The sequence below is a fragment of the Eschrichtius robustus genome, chromosome 4, assembly GCF_028021215.1.
Source record: "Eschrichtius robustus isolate mEscRob2 chromosome 4, mEscRob2.pri, whole genome shotgun sequence".
NCBI lineage: Eukaryota > Metazoa > Chordata > Mammalia > Artiodactyla > Eschrichtiidae > Eschrichtius > Eschrichtius robustus.
Genome location: NC_090827.1, coordinates 86722825 through 86750234, shown reverse-complemented (window position 1 = coordinate 86750234; position 27410 = coordinate 86722825). Strand labels below are relative to the sequence as shown.

Below are 27410 nucleotides of genomic sequence, written 5' to 3'. Positions count from 1 at the left end.
AGCTTAGGTCCATTTCTTGAACAAACCTTTTTCATAGAAAAATTGTATTGCAAAAACTTAAGTGAAGTGTGGTACTGGCATAAGGAAGAGAGTCCAAAAAAAAAAAAAAGAAAACCTCTTACATTTATGGTCAATTAAACTTCTACAGGGACTTCCCTGGTGGTGCAGTGGTTAAGAATCTGCCTGCCAATGCAGGGAACACAGGTTCGAGGCCTGGTCTGGGAAGATCCCACATGCCGCAGAGCAACTAAGTCCATGTGCCACAGCTACTGAACCTGTGCTATAGAGCCCGCGAGCCACAACTGCTGAGCCCACGTGCCACAACTACTGAAGCCCGCGCACCTAGAGCCCGCGCTCTGCAACAAGAGAAGCCACCGCAATCAGAAGCCCGCGCATCACCATGAAGAGTAGACCCCACTCACCGCAACTAGAGAAAGCCAGTGCGTAGCCAAACACAAATTAAATTAATTAATTAATTTTTTAAAATAAATAAATTTCTACAAAGGTGCTGAAATAAATCAATAGGTAAAGGATAATCTTTTCAGCAAATGGTGCTGGAACAACTGGATATCCATATGGAAAAAAGAGAGAGAGAGAAAGAAGAGAAGAGAAAAGAGAAGAGAAGAGGAGAAGAGAAAAAAGAAATTGAACATATACCTGAACCTTACACCATACACAAAACTTAACTCAAAATGGATCATAGACCTAAATGTAAGGGCTAAAACAACAAAAGTTTTGAAAGAAACATATGAGAAAATCTTAGCAACTTTTGGTTAGGCAAAGAGTATTTAGAAACATCAAAATCATAAGCTTTGGAAGAAAAAAATGATAAATTGAACTTCATCACAATTTTAAATGTTTGAGCTTCAAAAGATACCATTAAGAGAGCAAAAAGACAAGCCAGAGACTGGAGAAAATATGTGCAAATCATAAATCCAAAAAGGGACTTATAGACAAATAACCCAATATAAAAATATGCAAAGGATTCAAACAGATATTTCCCCAAAGAAGATACAGGAATGGCTAAGAAGCTCACTGACTGAGTTACTAGCTCAATTACGAGGGGATAAATTTCATAAATACCATCCTTTGTCCTTTTCATAAAGCTACAGAATAGGATGATTTCATTAGAATCTCCATAACATGTTACTTTGTAGTTCTCATGTCACGGTAAAGTTTTCAAATCACTGTAAAATGATACTAACATCCATATTGGACAAGAAATAAAACTATCTCTATTCACAGATGGCATAATCTGGTATATAGACAATCCTAAAGAAGTCATATACACAATTAACAAACTACTAGTACTGATAAACAAGTTCAACAAGGTAGAAGAAAACAAGAGTAATATACAGAAAACAACTGTATTTCTATACACTAACAATGTATATACACTCTGAAAGTGAAATTTTAAAAATGATTCCATTTATACAGGCATCAAAAAGAAAAAAAAAATACATTGTAATAAATTTAACAAGGAAGTGTAAGCTGTGTTCCCTGAGAACTGGGACAAAGTGAGAGAGTAGCATGGACATATATACACTACCAAACGTAAAATAGGTAGCTAGTGGGAAGCAGCCGCATAGCACAGAGAGATCGGCTCGGTGCTTTGTGACCACCTAGAGGGGTGGGATAGGGAGGGTGGGAGGGAGACAGGAGACGCAAGACGGAGGAGATATGGGGATATATGTATATGTATAGCTGATTCACTTTGTTATAAAGCAGAAACTAACACACCATTGTAAAGCAATTATACTCCAATAAAGATGTTTAAAAAACAAACGAAAACACGTTGAAAGAAATTTAAAAAGACCTAAGTCAATGGAAACACATCCCATGTTCACGGATCAAAATTCTTAACATTGGTAAGACAGCAATATTTCTCAAATTGATCTGGAGATTCAACACGATCCCTATCGAAAGGCTGGTTCAAAAGGCAGGTTGTCAAAGCCCACAGTGTACAACACAAACAGTGAACTCTAATGTAGACTACGGACTTTAGTTAATAATAATAAATCAATATTGGCTAATCAACTAACAAATACATCACACTAATGCAAGACGTTAATAATATAATGAGAAAACTCAGGGCTATGGGTATGGAAACTCTACTTTCTGCTCAATTTTTCTGTAACCTAAAACTGCTTCCCCAAAATAAAGACTATTAATTGTTTAAAAGTCAAACAAGGTCAATCATAAAAAATAAAATAATAATCATAAAGCCTAACACGGAGAAGAAGAAACAAAGTTCATGACGCACCCGGAATTCTGCTGACACCAGAAAGCCAACTGACGTTTTGGTGAGAAGAGCAGCTGCTCCCCTGTGGTGTTCAAATAAACTCTGGGCAACTTTCTGATAACCTCTCATTTGGCTGCTCCCGACACAATCGTGTGTACAGTAAATACCAAGACTACTGCTGGCGAAGCTCTGAAATTATCTTCCTTATCTGCAATTAACTATACGCTCTGGAAAGCCTCCCTTTCTTTCAGACTCAAAAAGCAAGTAATTGAATTACATACAGTTCTAAAAATGTTCCTGTTTCTCCTTTGTTAAATAACAGCTCTCTGTGCTGGTCTCTCCCCAAGCCAGCAGAATTCATAATTCCCCATCTCTTCCACTCCCACAGAACTTAGTTCTTACCTCTAGTGATACATTTTTCACACTGTGGGTCAGCTAACCTAATACTGATCTGGCTTATCACTGCGAAGCCCGTGAGGACGGGGACTATGCCACAGTCATATCATGCTAAGACCTCCCACCCGGAAGGATGTTTTTAGATGTAAGCGATGGACACCTAATTCAAACTAACTAGCTAACCTGCCTGGAGAGTGAAACTAGAGTTGCTGGCTTTAGGGGCTGCTGAATCCACGGCCGTAAGTTGTGGGTGTAGGGTGGGTGTATATGTGCATGTGTCCCCCTCATCCCCATTCCTTTTCCTCCATCTCCCTGCTCTGATTTCCTCTGTGTTGACTTCATTCTCAGAAAGGTTCTCCCTACGCGGTAGAAAAGAGGGTCACTAGCAGCTCTGGCTTAACAAACCCACAGAAAGGAAAAACCTCTTTGCAACAGTTTCATAACTCCAAACCTCCATAACGGACCCCTGTGACCCTGACTAGCCAAGCTGATGTCACATGCCCATGAAAGAGGCAGTGGAGTCACCTCCTCTAACTACATGGGCTGAGAACAAAGCAAGGGTGACTGACAGCCCAGGGGAAATCTGGGTGATTTATTGAAAGGGGGAGGAAAGGGATGCTGGGTGGGCAAAGCCAAGAGACGTTCACTACTTCACAGGCTCTCAGGACCGCCGACTCCCTCCCTTTTGCTGAGTATTTATCCACTGCTTATTACGTGTAATGCTGAGTTAACCACCGAATATTCAACAGAAAGTGTTTGCAGTGCCTGTCCCTGTATGATATTCTTTCTCAGAATGAATTCTTTCCCACCTTACTGCCACATGTGAGGTTGTTTACACAGTTTCCTTCTCCTGGTCCACAGTGAGGCTATGTGGCATTTAGTCACATTCCAATTATTTTCAGGACATTTCTTCTCCTCCATCCTATGTATCTTAATGCCAAGTGCACACACTGCTGAAAATGAATGTGTTGCTAGCTTTTGTTTGGGGGGAGATAAAAGTAAGTAAAAACTTGCCACGCAAACCGAAGGAGCACACACAGAAGAACCCCTCCCCCTCAAAGATCTGGCAAGTCTTCACAACCTACCCTTCTTAGTGTGGAAACACAAATGAGGGCAAGTCTCTGAAAGTACGAGTCCAGGCTTTCTCGAGGACATGGCTTGCTCTCCAAAATAAAGCCCAGATCATGGAGTGATTATGGGTGACCTCTGCTTGTGGCTTCTTACACGTTTGCTTAAGCTTAAGATCCTCCTCTCTTTTCTAAGAGAGAGGATGGGACAGAGGAGAGGAACAAGGAAGAGAAAGAAAGGAAGACCACAATACACTGTACACAGAAGTCTGTCAGGCTAGACCTGCCATCTGTACAATGCTAGGAATCTCTCAAATAACTGGGAATGATTATTTGGGACTGTCTCAGAAACACTCCATGGAATGAACAAAATCACCTTCCCCATCTGACCCAGTCCATTTTACCCAGCCTCTCTTATCTTATACCAACCTGATTTTGCTTAAGTTATCGTCTGTCTCAGGCTTTCACAGGAGCTTTCTTTTATGGATTTTCCATCCAGCAAATGTTTCTGTTCCACGGCTGGGCAGAGCCGACCACAGCATGCCTGGCTACGGAGAGCAGCTGCTCACCCCACGGCAGCTCCGACCTGGAGGGGCGAAGGCCGGAAGCCGTTAGAGGGATTCACAGTCACAAACTCTCTCTCAGGAGTGTATGTTTGGCAGGATAATCCCCAGCATCTTCCAAACGTTTAAAATCATTAATGAACAGAGACGACAGTTTATAAGGTGTCCTAAAGACAAGTTCGGGCTATTCCGAGGGGAGGACTGAAGTATTTAATCATTACTGAAAAGGTCTGGCCAAACACTTATGCTCTGTTTGCGGAAAATTTAAAAGCCAGATGTTTTAATTAACCACAGAAAACACGAGCTACAACTAAAATTTCACGAACACATGCATCTGCCCTGTGGAAAACCACAGGAATGTTCTGGCAAGGCTCAGTCTGGATTCTTGGGACACAGAGGGCTGGAATCATTCCCCTTAGGAACCCGAACAGAAAATTAACTTGCTCAATATGTTTTAAAAAGTAAAATGAAACCCAGATTTAATCTCAATCAAATACAAAAACATTTCAGGACTTCAAAGGGCACTACCAAAAGACACATAAGGGAAAGGTCATAAAAAATTCCAACGTGGTTCAGGATTTAGAATGTATTTTCAAGGCAAAGTGAATGGTGTAACAGAAAATTTTATAGGCTAAATAATCCAAAGGGGAAACTAATCATCTTTCATTTCCTAATAGAGGAAAATGATATATGAAAACCAATATTCAAGTGAATCATAAATATTATCAAATGTATAATATATTCAGGCAAAAGGAATCATTTAACTATCCTACTTCATGCCAAACCTGTGGCCTGGCCCACACTAGCTACTAGGCTTCAGCTTGAAGAATCAAGGCATTCAGAAAAACTGTTAAAATAACTTAGGCCCACTGATATCGCAGCTAGCAATTTAGAAACAGAAAACTCAAATGAGGGAATCCTATAAAAGCAATTAGTGAACAATTAAGAATAGCTTAAGAAGTCTTTGTTAATTATAGCAATAGTTATGACAACATCAATATATGCCAAGTATTGAAAGCCTGTTCAAGAGGGAATGAGACATACGTTATTTTCAGATACTAGGTCCACAATTCTATTTCTGTAAGTCAAAGCAGACCCCGTCACAAGTGTGGCAAGCATAATATTACATTAATCTCCACCTTCATTTGAACCTCTGTCACAAAAATCATTTTGAAAGGAACACGGCAGGAAAAAAGCAAGATATCAAGTTATGTACCTGTGGTATAATCCCAGTTTTGTTCTACAGACTGAGTGTATACAATCTAAAGACTCCAAATTATGAACAATAATAGCTATTTCTGGGTCATGGAATTAGAAATATTTGTGCTTACATCTCAGTATTTTCCAAGTTTTCTACAATTAAAACATATTGTTTGTAGAATTAGAATATTTTTAAATAAGGTTTTTCTTATTAAACAGTATGGGAATGCAAATCAGAAATGGTATATCGATACACTATATTAGCCTGATATGTGGGTTTCCTCTTTTCTGAACAATAAGAGCTAAAATTTAAAAGTCTTCATTTATCTGAACTCTGTAATTCTTCATTTAGAAGTTCAAAACCCGAGTGTCCAATAACACTCCCAGGGCTGAACGACTACTTTTCCAGAAACGAGAAATCTTGTTATTTTGCAAACTTGTCACAAAGAAACAAGAAGACCAGAGTTATTCCTCTCCCTTAACTAATGCATCCAAACTTCTCTATCACTACATGCCATACAATTGTCACTTAATTAAAAAGAGTGCCTCCTGGCGTTACTTATGATTTCACAGGGGCAGAACCCTTAGTGAACACTGCCACACTCCATCTCTGATACTCCTAGCATCTCAGAAAACACAAAACACAATGGTAGAATCTTAACACTACGGTACTTGGCAGTCCATCATTCTAAGAAGCCAACCTCCTCAGTTTACAAATGAGGACACTGTCACCCAGGGAGGTCAAATGTCTCTCCCAAGGCCACACAGCTGGTGGGGCAGGGATGAGAGCCCAGATCGCCTGGTTCCACTGGGACCAAGTGCTCTTTCCGCCACTACAACATCTCAGCGTGCACTCCTCGAAATACAAGTTCGTATGAACCACCAGCACATGTTAAATTCACATCAGCAAAACCAGTAGAACGAGAGAGAAATTTATTCCATCAAAAATGAAATGCATGCAGGAAAAAAACCAGAGACTCAAAGGCTGCCTGAAATAGACGAGGCTCTGCCCAGAACCCGTTCCGTCAGAGAAACAATGGTTGCAGTGTGCTTGGGCAGCAGGTGTCTTGAACAGAAACCGCCTGTCATGCTGAAAGCTTTTTGGTCCTAGTACTTGCCCTGATGATGACAGCACAGTCCCACTGCTCAAAGCAGGACAAGAGGTTTTCAACAAGAGAAAACGACACTGGCACCTGTGAGCCACCTGTAAGAGAGAGGAGGGATGCATGCTCGCCCCAGTGTTGGAAGTAAATCATCTACTAAATGATCAGGCATCAAGTCTGAGCCTCTTCCTTCCAGAACAACTCAAGTTTTAGGGGAGAGAGATTACTGATTTCAAAAATTAAGAAACAGAGTGGGGATCATTTTGTCAAGTACAGAAACAGTGAATCACTATGTTGTGTACCTGGAACTAACAGTTTTATAGGTCAGTTATACTTCAATAAAACATTGTTTAAAAAAAAAAGAAAGGGAGGGAGGGAGGGAGGAAAAAGAAAAGAAAAAAGGAAAGAAAGGAAAAGAAAAGAAGAGAGTCACTAAAAACTAAAATAAAATAATCCTAATGCTTCTTATCTTACGCCTGCTACAAGCTTGGGGATGAGCAGGACTTTTCTCTCTTCCTCTAAGTGATGTACAGGAACACTGCTCACCTCCACTTCTTTCTCAGCGTTTACCTACAGCGCCCATGTCACATCAGTCAGAAACCTACGAGTCCCACAACATGTGAACAGCCTGACGAGCAAGGGAGGCAAGAGGACAGATGGCAGTGACAGACTCAGAAACACTCCCCGAAAAGCCTTCACTGAGTTCCCTCCGTCACCCCTTGCCTACTGTGCAGCAGGGCCACAAAGGCAGGAACTGTGAAGCCACTAATAAAAAAGCCACATCCAGGGATGATGTGAGCTCCCTTTGTGAGTGCCGGGACCAATACAATGGCTCCCTCCCGCCTCATCTCAGGAGTCAGGCACCCTCGAAAAAGAAAACACGAATTTTTTCCGCCCCAAACTGCTCCTGAAGTCCCCACCATCTATTTCCACGGCTGGATCCTGAAGGAAAGACAATAATATCGACAGTTTATTCATTCTTTTCTGTGCCTCAGATCGGATGCTAAAGGTTAAGGTCCACAGATGGCAAAAGGAATCAGATTCTTGTTGCTATTTCACAATGAAATCAAAGCTTGGTGGTAAGTATTGTTCAAGGAACTCTTAGAAGTCATTTGTAAGGTAATGACAGTAAGTTTAAATTTAGCAGTCTGGTAGAATAAACTCTGACCTGCCAATCAATTTGGCCATAATCTTGCTGAAGTCACCAAATTATCTTTCTCAATAGAGACTAAACAAATTAGAATTAGATCGGATGCACTGATTTTGAAATCCTTTCTTACTTGGAACCTTGGCTGTGTGTTGTTTGGTTCCTTAGCTTCAGTGAATGCCTTTGGCAAAACGTACCCCAAGACACTGCCACCATCCGAGAATCTTAAATGGATGGCCAGCATTTTTTTTTTCCTATTTTAACATCAAAGGGAAAGTTTCTCCTTCTTGAGCCTGATTCCAGAAATATCAGCCAAGCCAATTCAATACTTCTGAAATTTCTCTCTCAAAATGATCAGGCAAGACTATGTCAGAGACCATTCCTCTCATGGCACTGGAAATTTGATTTTAAAATCTTAGATTGAAAGTACTGATAATTTCACATCTTAAAATGTTTGGGAGAGGGCTGGGTTTGTTTTAAATTACCCATCAGCAGAAACTGAAAAGAATCTATTATAAGTAAGCAAAACTGCCACCCAACAAAGTCTGTGGAGACATTATGACAATTTGGAAAAGGTTTCACCAGTAATGTCCCATGTCATGCTCTTAAGTAAAGGGGGTTTCAACAGTTGGGGGAGGTGGGGAGGGAATTTATGCTTTCTAATGTTCTAAAGGCTGTTCCGGAAAGAACAAGGGACAAAGAAATCAGCAGACATAGAGGTTGTGGTCCCAGCTCTGCTACTTATGACCCAAGGCTTTCTGGAATAACTAATTTACACTCTTTAACCTTAGTTCCATCATTTGTAAAACAGCCAGCTTCATGGGATTGCCAACCAATGAAACCAAATATAAAGGCATTACAGAATATTTTTAAGCTTTATGTACTCATTCAACAAATATTTACTTAGGAAACTACAAACCTGCCAGATACAGCACTGTGGATAAAACCATGAACAAGAGACCCAGTCCCTTCCTGCAAGGACCTAAGTGAAGGGACTCAGTGTGATTTGTGAGAGGCACAGGGGGCCACGGGAACATGCAGGCAGCCTCTAATCCGAATACCAGACAAATTTCAGGTATTGTTACCTTCACAAGCCCTTGAGGAAATTTCTCAGTGAGAAGTGGTAGATGTGGTTTTTAGTTTGGGTTGGTTAATTATTACCTCATTCACTTCGTACAGTTTTATTAAACACTCACTATGTGCCAAGCACTATTCTAGGCGCTGGGGGTTTAGCATTGAAAAAAATTTCTGCCCTAATGAAGCCGACATTTCCTCATCCAAATGAAATGCAAAATACATGAACTAAACAGAGTTAACTAGCAAGGCTACTTCTGCTGCAGTACAATGATTTTTTTTTCACCAAAATATCCACACACAAAAGTTAAAAGGAATATTCTAATTGATCTAAATACAGTAAATATTTTATTTCTTAAATCTCCCAGGCTACATTTTACAATATACCAAATAACTGCCGTCATATGAAAGGCACTCTTAGGTCTGAGGGATTAAATTTGTGTATTTTGGCATGGAGAACACTCCCACATCTTACCCCCCTCCCAAGGAAAAAGAACAAATGCTGGAATCCATCCAAACACAACCTCAGTTTTAACGGGGGGAATATAAGTTATTTTAGAAGCATTTCCTGTAGTCATTTTTTTCAAAGGATAAAAAAAGTTGAATTATTAATTTTAGTGTAACCCGAAGTTCAATTTTAACATGCCAAATGTCTGCCTTTACAAAGTTTCTTTAAAAAATCTATTTAAAAGAGATTGGGGGGGGAGGTGCTGAGAATTAGGCCGTCCAGGAGATAAGTCAACCCAACTGTCTAAAAATTCAATATGGGATGATGGGGAGGTAGATGAGGAAAGGAGGAGAAAGAGAAAGGAAGGTACCGGAGTGAAGAGTCACACAACGATCTCCTGGATTAAAAACCTGAAAGATCACATACTCAACAAATACCAAGAGCCAATGTTCAAAATACTGTAGAGCAAAGAAGAAAGTAAATATGCAGGTAAAAAAAAATGACCAAAATGCTACTCAGCCCAAGAGCAAGGGTTCCTAAACCTGGAGTTCCTATCAAAAAATACAAAGTCCAAAGCCCAGGTGCTCTGATGTACTAGGTCTGAGGTAGTGTTCACGAATCTTTATTTTTCTAACTGGCCCCAAATGACGCTGATGCACATCATTCCCACAGCTGGGAACCACTGATACAGTGTATTTCCTTATGGAAAAAAGTACTGGAATTTTTTTATTATAATAATGAATAACTCTTTTGCTAAGTGCTTTCTATTAATCTTCACATCCATCCCGAAGTAGGAACTATTATTATGTCTATTTTTAAATGGGGAAACTTGAAGCATGAAGCGGTCAAATAACTTGACTGATGTTACACAGCTTTTAAATCAAGAATCTGGGATTTTTGCCCAAGTCTTATCTGCCGCATATTTTCTTAGCACTCTGATCTGGTGAACTTTAGCAAGCTAAATCTGTTTCCCACTCTCTAGTCTACGGATGGCATATGATTAATCATCCTAATAATATACCATAGGCATTCATACAGAACTTAAATCCCAAAATTCAGTAATAAACTGTATAACCTGAGATAATGTTGGAGAAATCATATATAAAGTGTGGTCTACTCGGAGCATTAGGGAGGTGTCTGGTCAGGTATGCAGTTATTTTAACTGCCTTCCATTCCAACTTAAGATGAGTAGAAGTATGCTTCTGATCTTAGGGAACGCATGCTCCTTCACCAACATTAGCCCTTTACCTAGAAAAAAGCTGGACACGGTGAAGTCGGCCTCATGAGGAGTTACTGCCAAGGGCTTCACACCTTCTCACAATTTCACGCTGTTGTGTTACTCCACCTGCCTAGACTGTCCCACCCTATTACTCTGATGTGCCAATTACTCGTCCTTTGAGGCCCAGCCCAAATATCACCTCCTTCATGAAGCCTCCTCAGATGCTCTGGCGGAAATAATCACTGATGCCTTTGTGATTCTCAGTGCTTCTCCTATCACATAGGGCAGGCTGATGCTTATTCAGGAACACATATGCCTTATCTTAACAGAGTCCTTGCAGCATCTCACCTCCTCACCCTTTGTTCTCAGGTGGCCTGAGTTCTCTCTGGTTCTTCCCCACCTCTCTGAAAGTTCTTTCTCGGGCTCCTTCTTAGGCTCCTTTCTATATGACCACTAGAATATCAATGGTGTTCACCAAGGCTTCATCCTGACTCTCCTCACACTTCATACAAACTTTCTGGGTGACTTCGACCAGGATGCCAAGTCCAGCTACCAGGATAGTCTGAAGACGCCCATCCGATACATCACCCATTCATTCATCAAACATTTATTGAGACCCGCTCTATGCCAAGTACACACCATGCTTTCTCTCTCTTGACTATTCTATGTCCAACCTACTTGGATCTCAACTCCCGGTTCATTCATGCTCTAACTCCATATTGCATCCATTCTAAGAGGCACATTTGTTCCATTTTCACACAGGTAATATGGAGATGTGCCTTACAAAAACGGCATCTTAAAAATTTTTGCCAATGTTTTTCTTAAAATCTTATACACATAGTATAATGGTGGCTCTTATGAACAGTGGCAACTGAAATCAATGAACTGCAGATATTATCTTAGTGTATTTCCCTTACATGATTCCACAACAGAGCTGTCCAACAGCACTTTCTTCGATGATGGAAATGTGCCATATTTGTGTTGTTCAATGTAGTAGTCACTATCCACATGTGCCTTGAAATTTGGCTAATATGACTGAGGACCTAAATTTAATTTTAATGAGATTTATCTACAAGTTTACCGATTTCTTTATCATTCCTTTTTGCATTTCAGACTTTCCTTCTGGAATCACTTTCTTCTTCATGAAGCACATCCTTTAAGAAGTTTCTTAGTACAGGTCGGCTGTGGTAAGGTTTAATTTTTTTGGAAAGCATATTTTGCCTTTTTCTTGAATGACAGTTTTGCTGATATACAACCAATAGTATGTTCTTTCAGCATTTTGAAAATATTTTTCCAGCTTCCATTATTGCTGAGAAGTCAGCTGTCAGTCTATTATTCCCTTGATTAACAATCTATCTTTCTTTTCTGGGTATTCTTAAAATCATCTTTCTTATTTTGGTGAACTTAAGGTTTCCTATGTCTAGGTGTGGATTTCTGTTTGTTTATCCTATTGGTATATGCTGTGCTTCTGCCCTTATCTTGTCCATAAATTACTCAGATTTAAGGAACACCGGTCATTTATGTTCTTTATGAATTCTCTCTGGAAATTATTTGTACACTAGATTCTCAAATATTACTTCCCTCTATCTTCTCTATCATCTTTTTGGGACTCTGAACAGATTTCATCATAGGCTTTATAGTCTTCAAATACACCTTCATGTTTTTCTTTTTATTTCTATGTTACATTCTGGTTATTTTCTTCAAATCTTTTCTTCTAGTTCATGAATTGCTTCTTTAGCTCTTCCTAATCTAATTTATTGAGTTTTTATGTCAACAGTTGTAATTTTTTCCCTTAGGTTTTGTTCTTGCTTTTTTTCCCCAAATCTGCCTGGTTGATTTTTTTCCAATAACAACAAAACACCTAGATTTATGTTGCCCTTGTACACACACCCCCTTTATTGAGATATAACTGACATACAACATTGTATTAAAGTGTACAACATAATTTGATCTATGTATATATTGCAAAATGATTACCACAATAAGTTTAACATCAATTACCTCACATAGTTACAGTTCTTTCCTTACGATGAGAACTTTGACTATTTACTCTCTTAGCAACTTTCAAATATACAATACAGTTTTATTAATTATAGTCACCATGCTGTACATTATCTACCCAGAACTTACTTTTCTTGTAACTGGAAGTTTGTATCTTGACTACCTTCATCCATTTCCTCCATCCCCCACCTCCGGCAACAATTAATCTGTTCTGTTTCTATGAGTCTGGGGTTTTTTTTAGATTCCACATATCAGTGAGATCATACAGTGTTTGTCTTTGACTTACTTCACTTAGCACAATGCCTTCAAGGTCCATCCATGTTGTCACAAATGGCAGAATTTCCTTCTTTTTTATGGCTGAATAATATACCTGGTCATTTTTTTAAAAATATTTATTTATTTATTTGGCTGCACTGGGTCTTAGTTGCGGCACACAGGATCTTCACTGCAGCATGCGGGATCTTTAGTTACGGCATGTGGGATCTAGTTCCCTGACCAGGGATGGAACCCAGGCTCCCTGCATTGGGAATGTGGAGTCTTAGCCACTGGACCACCAGGGAAGTCCCCATTTTTTTTTTTTTTTTGACTGAAGTATAGTTGATTTACAATGTTGTGTTAGTTTCAGGTATACAGCAAAGTGATTCAGTTATACATATATATATATATATATATATATATTCTTTTTTTTCACTTCTTTTCCATTATTGTTTACTACGAGACACTGAATATATTTCCCTGTGCTATACAGTAAATCCTTGTTGTTTATCCATTTTATAAATGGTAATGTGCATCCCATACTCCCAATTTATCCTTCCCCCACTGCCCTTCCCCAAGCCTGGTCAATTTTTATCTCATGCTCTCCGCACTTATTTGTGATTATATATTTTATTTCTTAAAGCATTTCAAAATGGTTGTTTTATATTCTGTATCAGATAATTTTAATATCTGAAGTCCTCAGGGTTAAGCCTATTGTTCTTTGTTTGTTTCTGATGACCCTCACTCCTGGTGGCTCGTTTTCCAGTAGGGTTGGAAATCTTTGATCCTGAACTCTTATTTGGTTGATCTTAGGAGAATCCTAAGGTCTAAAGTAGGCATGCCTTCCTCCAGAAAGGATTTGCATTAGCTTCTACCAAAAGCCCATGGGCACTATCTGGGCTACTTTAGCTTCTTTTACAGGTCCTAATGGAATGCAGGCTCTTCTAACATTGCCACTCACCCAAGGCTTAGTCTCCAACCACACTGGTGAAGGCAACCCGTCTTCTGTGTTTGTTTACACAGAAAGCTCCCAGCTTGGGTTTTACCTTACTAATTCATGGTTGACACTTTGGAGATGTCTTAGTTCCTGTGATCCCAAAAGTGCATTAAAAAATGTTTTATCCAGATTACAATGCTTTAGTGAGGAAGTGTGTTTGAGTATCCAGTCCACCACACAGCTAGAAACCTGCGTCTCCAACTAATCATCTTCTCTCAAAACCTACTTTTTCTCCTTTGTTTCCACATTTTGCTGAATGACACCATTCACTCTCACCCAAATCTGAAACCCAGTAAAGCAAGTATCAATGACCCTACTCTTTCCTCCACTACCCACCCCAATGCAACGAGGCACCAAGTCCCAACTTCTGGCTTGATCAAAAGTGGGTTTGCTTTTATGTTTCTAATCGTCATGGCACCTAGTAGTAGAAATTTAATCATCAAGGACAAGGAAGAAAAATAAATGAAGCTGAATTAAAACCAAAATCATATATTCTGGCCAAATGAAGGTGCTTTATAGGAAGGAAGGTTTGAATACAGGGAAATAGAAGGAGAAATGAACTGGGGCTTTGGCTGTCAGAACCATGATCACATTTCCAAGGAGAGGTTTAATTTTAGTCCAAAAGATTATCTGTCGTGATAAATTGATGTTAATTTGAATGTTATTGGTTTTGCTTGAATTTACGCTATAAATTTGTCATTGTTTTATAGTTATATAAGAGCTGGAAGCATAAGGAGTTTATACCTAGTTTTATGTTCAGGCATATTTAAGCTACTTCATAATAAAAATATTTATGTTAGCACTGGGAATTTGTGAGAAATTTTTCCTTTAAATAAAGAGGTCCATAAATTACTAAGATTTAAGGAACACTGGTCTTTATATACTTCGCCACCCCTTTGATACATTCATCATTCTCTCCATAAATGAACAGAGAGAAATGGAATACAACAGCACCAGCAAGAAATCATTTACTAAGCTCCAATTTCTCCCCCAAGTCTCCAACTGTTTGAATCAGCTCAATACTGATGAATCTTTTAAGGCAGCACACTTTGTTTCTTTCCTCCAACAGTGGCAGTTTCTAATAGATAAGAAATATGCTTCTAATATGTAGACGCACTGCTCAGCCCAGCTCCAACCATCACCCATTCCTACTAGAATGTATAAAATGGCACAAACCTACCTAGCAACAGTAGAGCACATGCAATGTGTCAAACAAAGGCTAGTCCTTGCCTTAAGGACGTCCCTTTCCTGGTTGGGTTTCAATAACCGGGGAATTGGGGTGAGTACAGCATTGTTGTTCAGAATGAGTACAAGAAACTCCCAATCATTTCTTTTTAACTTCTGTATTCTTATTCTTTATGGATTGATGGACTGTAGTTCCTTCAACCCCCTCTAGATAGTTCATTTTAAAAGTCCCCCTACGGGGTTTCCCTGGTGGCGCAGTGGTTAAGAATCCACCTGCCAGTGCAGGGGACAAGGGCTCGAGCCCTGGTCCGGGAAGATCCCACATCCCGCGGAGCAACTAAGCCCGTGAGCCACAACTACTGAGCCTGCACTCTAGAGCCCATGTGCCACAACTACTGAAGGCCGCGTGCCTAGAGCCCGTGCTCCACAACAAGAGAAGCCATCGCTATGAGAAGCCCACACACCGCAACGAAGCAGTAGCCCCCGCTTGCTGCAACTAGAGAAAGCCCACGCACAGCAACGAGGACCCAGCGCAGCAATAAATAAATAAATTTATATTTTTAAAAAAAATAATAATTAAAAAAAAAAAGTCCCCCTAGCAAGAAAAAAACTCTCTCTCCAACACACTGGCCCATGTGTCAACATCTTGTATTTCTCTTCCCACAGAGTCTGACCCAGTAGGAACCAGCAGGAATGTCACAGCATATCCATCCAATCCCTTACTCAACAGAGGAGCACACCAGAGCCCAGAATGTTGAAAGGCTTACCCAGGGTCACACAGCTGATGGGCAGAGACCAGAACCCGGCTCTACCCAGTCTCGCCACCCAATCCAAGTCTGCAAGTCACCTGATTCATTTTAAATCATAAGTAGTTTGAACTAGGACTTCAAATTGATGCCTCTGGTCATCATTAAATTTTCTTTTAAAGTCAAGTAACTTGATATTTTGCTAATAATAATTTAAGGATATCCACAGTGTATGAAACAGCTCATGTTTCAATAAAAATCTAATGAAAGTTTCTAAATTCTAAACCCTAAGTCCAGGATTCGTATTTGCAATTCGTAATTCGTATTACCCTTCAAGCATGTGGGAAAGGGGCTTTCATGGAACAGCATTCCTAAACTCTGGCCTAATAAATTATGTTGAGAGCGGCTGCTAAGAATTTAAAAAACCAACTCAAAGCATAAATGGTGCTGTTTTTTTTACAGGTGAAATCACAAACTAGTACACGGTGCGGCAGATTTCAGGCCCTCAAGAAATATTTGTTTAATTAAGAAGCAACTCCAGCTCTAGCTGGAAATCTATTTAACCACAGAAGTGAAATCATAATTAATATGATCACATCTAATTTTCCCCATGTTTGTTTCCTCAGGGCATCTGTAATGGCTGATGTGGAAATGGAACCGTAAGTATTATTATTATAATAACATTTGTTGGAAAGCTCATCCTATATTTTCATAGCTCATACACTGATAGATATGGCTTTATTAATTCTTCTCAGGCTTTTTCAAAGAAATCTCAACTATTAAAATTACATACTTTATCCACCTGAAACCAAGTAATACTGGCAAGCAAAACCTACTAGAAAGGACAAGCGGGAGAAAAGAAAAGGGGAGGAATAGGAATACAGTTAATTGAGGGGGAAAATTCAAGAGTAAAGAAGTCAGGAATTAAATGTAGCTAAAAATACAAACTGCTCCTTCATGGTCCAGATCCTGTATCATTTTAACAAAAAAGGGATAGAAATCCCCAAAAGACATTGTTCTGAAGGAAATTACCAGAGCTCCTGAGGACACTGAATCTCCCTGTGCTCTCTAAATCCATCACCAATCCAGCTTCATTCGTCCATCCATTCATTCATTCATTCACTCATTCATTCCTTTTTCCTTTTTTCATTTCAGGATAACATTTAGCAGTGTTTATTTTATTCGCTTTATCCAAAAGTAAATCCTGATGTTATTATTAGGAAGAGAGAAGAGAAAACTTTTATCTGCAAATTAATGTCTGCTGTGAAGCTGAGTGCACAGTTTTAGGAAAGTGTTAGGAAAGTTCACAGGCTTTGGAGTCTTGAGAGAAATGGGTTCAAATCCTGATTGCATCACTTATTACCTGTGTGACCTTGAGACTGGCTCACCATTTAACTTGCTGAGTCCATTTCCTCCTCTATAAAAAGGGGGCCATAACATCTACCTTCCAGATGGCATGAGGATGAGGGCTAGTGTCCTAAAGGACCTTAGCACTGTGGCCGGCACACAGCAAGTGGCTGTTTTTATCGTTCTTTCACACCTGCTGCATTTGTCTGAGGGCTCCACAACTTTCTTGGACAGGTCGGTCTAAAGCACGTATGCCCCAGACTATCAAACACTCTGTCCCAGGCTGCAACGGCTCCCGCGTGAAAGCTGTCCTCCAAGACCATCTAACGCCAGGCTTGTTAAAGCCATGAGCCGGCAGGCCTTCGGGAACTGTGCTCCGCTCTCTTCCGAGTACAGACGAAATGAAAGCCACTCTCCTCAGGCTGTCTCAAAGGACCAGCCACCATCGAAGGGCACTCAGTCCAGCATTTTGGCTATAGTGAAAAAAGCCAAAGAAATGACCCCCAAGTTCTCACCCCTGGAGCAAGTTAACCCCTACTGAACAATAAGTGGGAGAGCGGAAGGAGTAAACATGCAAGGCGGGCCTGTCAATTTGCTCTACTGCCTTCATCCCCACCCGCCAGGACACACAACTGCTCCAACGTATGAATCTTCTTGAAATCTGAACCAGGCCAGGATACGCCAAGAAATAACGCAGGGTCAGTAAAAAAAGAAGCTGCTGGTTCTTACCAAATTTCCCCCAGCCCTTAAGTAACAGCTACACTCTCCAAAGCCCATTTCCAAGGCAATTCTATCTCTGATTAAGAGAGGGGGACAACACGAGGGACAAGGGCACGGACTCCAAGGCCAGGTAGCTGGGGCTCAAAACCTGGCTCCACCCCATCCTGGCTGTGTGACCTCGGACGTGTCATGCAGAAGGGGCATAATGACAGCACGGAACTCGTAGGGCTGGTGTGAGAACCGAATGGATTAACAGTCACTCTGATTTGTCTAAAGCAGTGGCTCTAAGCCAGGCCGGCATCAGGAGCACCTAGGAACCTTTTCCAAAAGGTACATGTCTGGGCAGTAGGTCAGGTTTAGAGCCCAGAAGGTGTATTTTGACAAAGCAATGTCACTCTCATGCCCACCCGAAGGTCAGACACTGGCTGAAAGCAAGTCCCAACTCTACCAGACCAGCCTTTCTTGGCAGGGTGGGGTGTTTCGAGGCTACCACGGTCCACCAAATGCCTCTGCAACCTGTGTGCTGCGGCCCGAAATCCCTTTAGCAGGAGCCCTCCATTGCACGACTCAGAAACATATTTTAAACCCGAAAAGGAGCCAACATTGGGTAAGTGTGTCATGCCCTTTATACCTATGTCCCGCTCCTCAAGATCATCCCATGGCACAGCTCCTGTACAAAGGAGGAAACCAAAGAGCAGAGAGGTTCAGCAGCAGAGCCGAGAAGGTTCTATAGTAGAGTGGGCATATCTGCCCACTGCACCACACTGCCTCCTGGCCTATCACCTGCACTCAGGAGCCCTGGACGTGGCTCTAAATCAAGGACAATGAAAGTGGACTGAAGGAGAAGCTCCAGACACACACCCCACCCCACGCCCAGGTCCTCTCAGGTGGTGCTGAACCAAGAATAAGCTGGAGCATAAAGATACAGAAAGGAGTCCTCCACTCACCCCTCGCCTCCTCCTCCAGGAGAGGATTTTAGGGCAAATCTCAAACTCACCAAGCCTTGATGCTACAGCTATAAACAGAATTTATTAGCCTTCAATCTCTCCCCTCCTTCTCTCTCTCTCTTTTTCCTAGGCAAAAGGAAAGGAATAGATGAATTAACAGAAATAGATAAAAATGGAGATGATGACCTGATCTACCTCAAAAAAACAAAACAAAACACTATACTGTGAAGCTCAATAAGATCACAATATCCACAGTAGTATTAGCTAATGTTTATTAAATTTAATCAGTACCAAGAACACATCATCTCCCGACAACCCCTAGAGATTTCCATTTTTCAGATGAGAAAACTGAGGCAGGAAAAGGTAAAAATAACTTGTCCAAAGACCCACAGTTTGTGAACGGAAATTCAAACCAGGTTAAAATCTAGCCTTCTCAACTCTTTTTTTTTTTTTTTAATAAATTTATTTATTTATTTTTGGCTGGTTGGGTCTTCGCTGCTGCGCGTGGGCTTTCTCTACTTGTGGCGAGCGGGGGCATCGTGGTGCCTGTGCTTCTCATCGCGGTGGCTTCTCTCGTTGCTGAGCACGGGCTCTAGGCGCGTGTGCTTCGGCATCAACTCTTTTTTTTTTTTCTTTAACATCTTTATTGGAGTATAATTGCTTTACAATGGTGTGTTAGTTTCTGCTTTCTAACAAAGTAAATCAGCTATCCATATACATACGTCCCCATATCTCCTCCCTCTTGCGTCTCCCTCTCACCCTCCTTATCCCACCCCTCTAGGTGGTCACAAATCACCGAGCTGATCTCCCTGTGCTATGCGGCTGCTTCCCACTAGCTATCTGTTTTACATTTGGTAGTGTATATATGTCCATGCCACTCTCTCACTTCGTCCCAGCTTACCCTTCCCCCTCCCCATGTCCTCAAGTCCACTCTCTATGTCTGCGTCTTTATTCCTGTCCTACCCCTAGGTTCTTCAGAACCATTTTTTTTTTTTTAGATTCCATACATATGTGTTAGCATACGGTATTTGTTTTTCTCTTTCTGACTTACTTCACTCTGTATGACAGACTCTAGGTCCATCCACCTAGCTACAAATAACTCAATTTCATTTCTTTTTATTAGCCTTCTCAACTCTTAAGTCTAGTATGTTATTTTCTCTATGAAATCTTTATGTAATCTGTCAAATCTTATAGAGATATTACTTTCCTTGTTATTAGGAAATTTCCATGAGCTGTAAAGTGCCTCAAAGCTGCAGAAAAAGCAAAGGGATGTGGATAATCTATAAACTGGAATCTCATCCCTGGAATAAATAAGAGAAGCTTATAAACCTATTTTCAGCTTAATGAACAGAAAATAAATAGACGCATCCAAAGAAAATGAAGGCAATGAAGAAATAACATTAAGGAGGAAAGCAATAGGCTTAAGGGCAAAAAAAAAAAAAAAATCACAGGATGCTACTTTGTGGGTGCCGGAGAAACAATGCTATTTATTGGGAAACATAAAGGATGAAAACAAGGATGGAGAGGTAATTCAGACAACTGTGAGGCACTGATCCAGGGCCTGGAGCAAGTGGGCTGTAAGGAACGGGCGGGGCCTCCCAGGTGCTGCCGGCCTGGATGGGGAGGACAAGGGTCTGAGATCACCAGGCCTTAGAAAGGAAGTGAACAGAATCCCTGCTGCTTAAGCAATTAGTCAGAGTGCCCAAGAACACCACGCTTCCTCCCATCTCCCTGCCCTACAAATGCTAGGGTATTCCAGACTTTCCTTCTCAACACAGGGGATGATTTTTTTTAAATACTAGATAGATCAGAAAGACTGCACCCTAGTCATCAGTGAGGATGCCAAACGAGACTTCAGGAAGCTGAACACAGCCACAGAAATCACCAGCAGCCAGGGGACCGGATTCCAGAGGTGGCTCCACTAACTATGCCCTCTCAGCCAAATCCTTCAGCAACTCAGCCCATCAACAGCCAAGTGACAGGCAGCGCAGACAGGATAACGTCTAAGAGGCAATTCCGGTCACTAGCTCCCTTCCCAGGTTACCCTGTTCTCGCTCTCATGTCCCATAGACTATGGTGAGCTCTCCAATGTGCTTCTAACCCCGAGAGAGAGAAGGAGAGAAGGAAGCAACTGAGGATAATAAATGTACTTAAGCCTCAACAAGCCTATAAGAATTAGAAATCCAAAATACAAGCAGCACTACTGGAGCCAATGAGAATATCTGCCATTTACTGAGCCATTATTATGTGCCAGGCACCGTTCAAAGCACTCGGCATGTACTGGCTTATTTAATCCTCACAACAACCCTCTAAGGAAGGTAGGTTAAGTCACCTGTCCGGGGGACACAGCCTGTGGTTAAGCGGGGACTGGAACCTGGCCTCCCGAGCCTGAGCTCTTCTTAATCACTACACACGCAGCATCAACTCTGTGGATAAGACTTCCCAGCTCACGACAGGACGCTGCTTTGCTCTTTGCCTGAAATTCTATCAACTGACTGACAACGTGTATTACAGAATGCTGCCAGTTTCCCTGGGGAAGAGGAGGCAACGAGTTTGGAAGTAGGATCTGGCAAATACACAGCTTGAATAAAATCATGCCCTTCACAGACAGGGCTCCTTGAATCCAGACTCTTTCTCCTGGAGTGCAGGCCCAAAGTCTCCCTCAGAAGAGCAGCATTCCAATCGACCGGTGGCAATGAGGACCACCCAGTGAGCTCATTTACTCAGGAGAGTCTGTGACGCCCAGAAGTGTTGAATGGGTGACTCCAAGTCACACAGGTACTTGGAGAGCGAGCGAGGGCTGGAACCTGAGCCTCCCAAATGCCAATTTCATGTCCTTTCAATTCTTTAAAAACAAGATTCATGTCTTATCCCTTATTTTATCTCATACCTTTTATTATGGAAACTTTCAAACACACAAAAAAGTATAAAGAATGAATGAATCCCCATACACCCATGATCCAGCTTCAACAATTATCAACTCACACCCAATCTAGTCTGCTCTCCAAAACCACAAATTCCCTACCCCTCCACCACTCCCACCAACTCCAGCTTGTCTGAAGGTAAATAAATCCCAGGCACCACGTCCTTTCATCCACAAGTATTTCAGTGTGTATCTCTTACGTATAAGGATACTCTAAAGCATAAACACACTAACGTTATCATGCCTATGAAAATTAATCATAATTTCTTAACACCAGTTATCTGATCAGCGCTCAAATTTCCCCAATTGTCTTATGTTTTTTACAGTTTGTTTGAATCAGAATGCAAACAGTGTATACATTGCAACTGGTTGATATATTTCGTAAGTCTCTTTTAACCTCTAGGTCCCCTATTCATCTCTGTCTCTCTCTATTTTTTTTTTAATTGGAGTAAAACCGCTTTACAATGTTGTGTTAGTCTCTGCTGTACAACGAAGTGAATCAGCTATATGTATACCTATATCCCCTGCCTCTTGGACCTCCCTCCCCCGCTCCCATCCCACCCATCTAGGTTGTCACAGAGCACTGAGCTGATCTCCCTGTGCTATACAGCAGGTTCCCACTAGCTATCTATTTTACACATGGTAGTGTATTTATGTCAAACCTAATCTCCCAGTTTGTCCCACCCTCCCCTTCCCCCTGTGTCCACATGTTCATTCTCTACGTCTCCGTCTCTATTCCTGCCCTACAAATAGGTTCTTCTGTACCATTTTTCTAGATTCCACATATATGTGTTAATATACGATATTTGTTTTTCTCTTTCTGACTTACTTCACTCTGTATGACAAACTCTAGGTCCATCCACATCTCTGCAAATGACACAATTTTGTTCCTTTTTATGGCTGAGTAACAGTCCATTGTATATATGTACCACATCTTCTTTATCCATTCATCTATCATTGGACATTTAGGTTGTTTCCATGTCCTGGCTATTGTAAATAGCGCTGCATTGAGGAAACCAGGTCAACTGTCCTGTAGCGTTTCCCAGAGTCTGGATTTTGCTGAGCTTTCTTTTTATCTCTCTCAGTGCTCTGCATTGTACCTTACACAAAGGAAGTATGCCTGGGCTCACCCACAGGCATTCATATTCATTTTCATATTTTCACTCTCTCCCTCCCTTCTTCCCTTCTCCTCTCTGTTTTAAAAGAGTAAATTCCATTTAATTGTTGATTCAGTTCAACACCTATCTACTGAGTGCCAACACGGCAAGGCTGATGGAATACCAAGGTGAATAAGACAAGATATTATCTCTGAGAAGACACAATCTAATGAGGGTGATAAAGGCCATAATGTTAATTCAAAGGGGACAGATGAGAACTATCTGAGAAGGCTCTAGAAGAACTTCAAGGACGTGGTGGGACCTAAGCTAGACTTTGAAACAAGATGGTTTGGGCCCATTTGGAGCAAAGGACAGTATGACATAGAGGATAACCTGGGCAATGTTAGTAAGGTGGGAATGTTTCTGGCATGTTTTAAACTGACAGCAGCGCTGGTGGATAAAAGATTTTATGGGAAGAGAGTTTGGTAAGGAAAGCTCCTGAATATCTGCTGGGGATTTGAGAATCATCGAGCATGTTTGGTGAGGGGAGCAGCACTAGCTCTGTATTAGAGAGAGTTAGCAGCAGCACTGAAAATGTATTAGAGGCCAGGCATCCAGTTTGGGTTCCAATAATCCAGTTAACAGGGCTCTGAACTGGGCCACTGGGAATGACCAAAAAGAAAAGGAAGTGACATGATTTGTCAACTGAACACGTGGGACCAGAAGGCAGGAAAAGTAGAAGATGAAAAGCTGATTTGAGAAAACAAACAATTTTCTTAAGGAAAAAAAATTATTATTTCCATAATACTTCAAGTAACACACTTTCATAGCTTCGAATTAAAACTCACATGAATATGAACATTCTCTAATGTTTCAAAGACAGGGATCATAGAAGGAAGAAAATGAACTGTAAAGATAAATCCTAATGGGCTCTATATTTATTTTATCTAGGAATAAAATGTAAGCAAGAGTTTAAATCACAACCTCAATCTCTGAATTCTCAACTGATTTTGAATGTACACACAAATTATAATCAGTAGTTTAGGGCTACAAATTTCTAAGACACTGACACAGGGCACAAGAGAAGGCTCCTTTGATTTAGAGATGATCTCAAGACACCTAATTTCCCTTTATCTAGTTTTCTAGTTGGGAAAACTCTTTCCCTAGATGTGAACACAATAAATTCTTCTAGTACCAGACAGCACAAACACAATTAAGTGCTTAAAAGATACTTTCTGTGATGATAAATCCCTTTTAAAAAGCAAACCAAAAAAACTTATTTTTTATACAGACTGCCTGAAAAAGTGAAATAATAATATCACTTCTCATGGTAACTTTTAAATAACTAAAATAGCTATTTTATCCCCTGAATTTCAAATCCTGTATCACACTAGCTTTAATGTAAGCACAAAGAGTAAACTCCAAATATTTTTAGAACCAACAGAAAGTTATAACTTAGAGGTTGATTCCTTTCACTTAGGAATATTCCTAAATGATCCCTTAAAGCATACCTATTTTTTAGAGGACTATATTAAATCCAGGTGTTTAAGTATATATCAAGTTTAACATAATTTCCACCTTCTGGGCATAATTCTGGATTTTCATTTTTCTTTTTAAGTTTTATTTTACAAAGGATTTTAAGTGGGTATATTTTCCCTTCAGCCCCATTTTCAGAAAGTTTCACCATCAGGGTAATAAACCACTTCCCTAAACCATTAAATCTTGAATACTTCCCTCACAAAAAAATCAAGTATTTTGTATTTTAATTGACCATTTGAGATGTCTGCAACACATGCACATAAAGGAAGACAGTTTGAGATTTGGAATCCAAAGAACCTCAGGTGTGCGGGTTTTAGCTGTGTAGCACTGGGTAAATCGCTTGCCTACTTTCTCACTGTATGCTAGGGTCACATTAGCACCTGTCTCTTGGGAATGCTGAAGAACTATCTCTGATTCTCTGATCCTCCAATGCCAACTGGGCGTCCTACAATTCAATTTCGACACCAACTACCCAGAAGGAGCATCAGACCCACAAGTTTAAGGGCTCACTCGTACAAGACTGTCCTCATTTCAGATGCCAGTGACGAACACCCAGTTCCCAGGTCGCCTGTATTTCTATCTGACTTAGCCCACAACACCTACCCCCTCAGGTTCACGAGAACAGATCACAGAACTCAGGAGAACACTTTACTTGCATTTAGTGGTTTATCACATAGGACACAACTCAGGAACAGCCAAATGGAAGAGCCGCACAGGGCAAGGTCTGAGGGGAGGGGGTACACAGTTTCCATGCCCTCTCTGGGTGCACCACCCTCCCGGCACCACAATGTGTTCACCAACCCAGTCGTTTGGGGGTTTTATGTAGGTTTCATTGCCTAAACATGACTGATTAAATCATTGCCACTTGGTGACTGAACTTAATCTCTAGTCCCTCTCTTCTCCCCCAACCCCCGAGTTCAGGGAGGGGCTGAAGCTCAACCATCTAATCATGGCTTGGTGCTTCTGGTGCCCAGCCCTCATCCTGAAGCTACCTAGCAGTGTCCTTCCATCCCTTAGCCAGAAGTCATCTCATTAGTATACAAAAGACATTCTGATCACTCAGGGATTCCAACGGTTCTAGGAGCTCTATGCCAGCAACCTGGGACAAAGACGAAATATTAACTTTTTGTTACACCATATGCTGTACATAAATACAAATGGTGGCTATTGGTGTTTTTATTAATACCAAATAGTAGTCAGTCTTGCAGGTGCCTCCCCAGCATTGAATGGCAAACATATGGTTTAAGGGAGACTGCCCACCCCCATCCCTACGTTCCTATCTTCCTTCTAACAGTCAGTGGTTCAAGAATGGACAAATAACAGGAACAAGGAGCCAATGGCATTCCCCTGACCACAGGGAAGGGCTCTGAATTGATCTTATCAGTATGAACCTCAACACTTTTGAACAATAGTTGGGAAAACTCTTTCCCTAGATGTGAACAAGGATACACATCATTCTGGAAGCTACTAGCAGCCATTTTACCACCCTGAAAAAAACACAATGAAAAAGCTGGCAGGAAACACCAGTCCCAAAGCAGGGCTTCTCAATAGCCTGTAACAGTCTATTACAAGGTCAGGACAGAAATAAGCATGTTTAGAAACATTTACAGCAACTTGGCAGAAAAGTTTTACATCTGTTGAATTTAACTTTAAAAATATGGGATATATTTGTCTTTTTAAATTTCATTTTTCTAGTAATTCACTTGTGTTTGTACTGTATTTTATAAAAGTACTGATCTGCACTGGTTTAGAATTTTTTCTTAAAAAATTCCTTTCCTCAGATAGCTTGAGAAGCACTGGCCTAAAGAGCTGAGCAATGAAACCACAGCCTTGTTCAAACCATACCTAAACCTGGTATGTCATCTCTACTTTTTAGTTCACTGAGCCAACAGATACTCTTTACTGCTTAAGCCTATTTGAGTTGAATTTTCTGCCATTTACAATAGAATCTATTCTACCTGATACTGGAAACTGATTACCAACCCAAAGTAAGGTGGAAGAATGGACAAAGATGGAGGTAGGCTACAGCACAGGCAAAGGTACCAAGAATTCCAATCATTACATAAAACTCTTCATGAAACTGAAGAAGAAAATATCCAAGCAAAGATATATATTCAGATAAAGGCTTTCAGAGCCCTGCAATTAAATGGCCACCTTGATGGATTTCCTTCCTTCAAACAATGAACCCATGCAAACATTTCATTGTTTCACTCATTTCAGCAACTGTCAGTTTTGAGCCAAATGAATTATCTTCAAGCAAATGTCACACACAGTGAGGAGTGATTTCATTTTCCTAAATCGTTGTCAAACCTTTGAATACTGAAGCTTCCAAAAAAGGAGAATTGGAAAAATGACAGTTTAGAGGTGGGAAAGAAACATGAGTTATTTCAAAGCAGCAGCCTGTGATACAGTGAAATCTTTCTTCTAAAGTGCCTCCATCTAACATTTTTCAAGCTGCAATCATTTCAACTGCTGGCTTTCACTACATTTATGCTAAAATTTAGCTGATTTATTTTAATAGTATTTTACCAGGGTGAAAAGCCAAAAATGAACAGAGAAAAAAAAGGAAAACAAAATATTACTGTAGGTTTTAAAGATAAAACTAGAAATGGAAGGAATTAGGAAAGAATGAACTTTGTTAAGAAAAATGTTGACTAGTTTTATTTCGTTTATGAATCTAAAACAGCCCTAAAACAGAATGAGGTTACTCTAAGTCAGAAGCCCATGTATAATAGGTGAGGTGAGTAGGTTATGGGGGGAGGGGGGGAGGTACCCACCCTGAATAATCAGTTCAAGCCCAGGGAACTCCTAAAACCCTTAACAAGATCTGGTAAATGAGGCAGTCAGCAAGGAGTCATAGCCTCCTCCAAAGCTTCCCTCAATGGAGGGTCCAGGGACATTTTCCCCAGGAGTCTGAGATCTAGAAACTTTCTATTTGTGTTTTTTTTTTTTTTTTTTTGATGTTTTTAAAAATTAATACATAATAATATAAGCATCCTTCTTCAGGCCATTCACATACCAACCTTCTTACAGTCGAGTAATCTCAATTCCTACAACTGCATTTATAAGCATGCTGGTACCAAGATCGCTCAAAATGACAGCAGCATTTAACTCTTATTAGTGCTTCTCAGGCTGCAATGTGTGCCCCCAGACATAGTCTCAGAGGTCCACGTTATCTGAAGTTTGAGAAGCTT

The 27410-nt window shown here is 40.7% G+C and overlaps 1 protein-coding gene across 17 annotated transcripts in view; it reads right to left on the bottom strand.

Moving 5' to 3' along the window:
* Positions 1 to 27410, bottom strand: part of APBB2 (amyloid beta precursor protein binding family B member 2) — a 365031-nt gene that overhangs the window by 297219 nt on the left and 40402 nt on the right. For 12 of the 17 annotated variants that reach the window (XM_068543062.1, XM_068543063.1, XM_068543057.1 and 9 more), the window contains one exon: positions 4135 to 4291. The exons of the other annotated variants lie outside the window; for them this stretch is intronic. The gene's annotated coding sequence lies outside the window, so the exon portion shown is untranslated. The remainder of the gene's footprint in view (positions 1 to 4134; positions 4292 to 27410) is intronic. 17 annotated transcript variants of the gene reach the window in all.